The sequence below is a fragment of the Rhipicephalus microplus genome, chromosome X (genome assembly GCF_043290135.1).
Source record: "Rhipicephalus microplus isolate Deutch F79 chromosome X, USDA_Rmic, whole genome shotgun sequence".
NCBI lineage: Eukaryota > Metazoa > Arthropoda > Arachnida > Ixodida > Ixodidae > Rhipicephalus > Rhipicephalus microplus.
In genome coordinates, this window is record NC_134710.1 from 25,126,893 (window position 1) to 25,127,588 (window position 696).

Below are 696 nucleotides of genomic sequence, written 5' to 3' on the forward strand. Positions count from 1 at the left end.
GGAGGTACCTCCGGCTACTCGAGAAGCTTGCAGTGAGCGAGACCATTGCAGCTTCTCGGGAAGTGTACTGCGCACACGTGGCCATAAAGTGACTGTCACTCGCTGGGCCACGTGCTGACCAAGTCACCCTCCCAAAAACATCGCAAAAATAAGAGGCGACACTACACAGCACACGCCCCTTTCTCTTTTTCTCCCCTGCTATTTCCTATTTTTCCTTCTCTGTTTCTACACAGTTCACTATACACCACCTTCTTCCTTTCTAGTTGAAGGCTCCAAAAATGAGAACAAGTTTTTCCTTTTCGGTGAGGAATGTTCCTAACATTTTTGAAAACCTCTGTTCTTATCAACTTAATATCTGATACGGATCCTGTTTGGATCCAAGATAATAAACTTATTTTTGTGATGCGGTGGAGTGCTTGAAGCTTGCTTCACCTCCGCCACGGGTTGGCCCGGTATTGCACTACCTCCGGGATGGGCCCCGGAGGTAGTGTTTCCTGCTCACGGCTGGTTATTTTTTCATCCACTTTTCTTTCTTCTTATTTACATTCCATTGGTTCTAATAACTTCCCCTGTGCATTCCTTGGTATTACTGTCTGTTAGATCTCATTAATATTGTGTCAAAACACGGAAAAACGAGCCCTTAGGTATACACTTCTTTCCCTTATTTCATTTAACGAGGGTCTCGTACTGGCAGAC

General features: G+C 45.1%; 1 non-coding gene across 1 annotated transcript; it reads left to right on the forward strand.

Annotated features, from left to right (window-relative positions):
- Positions 1-291: 291 nt before the first annotated feature.
- LOC119177427 (U2 spliceosomal RNA) lies at positions 292-486 on the forward strand. Its single transcript, XR_005110608.1, has one exon. It is a non-coding gene; the product is annotated as a U2 spliceosomal RNA (small nuclear RNA).
- The last annotated feature ends 210 nt before the right edge of the window (positions 487-696 follow it).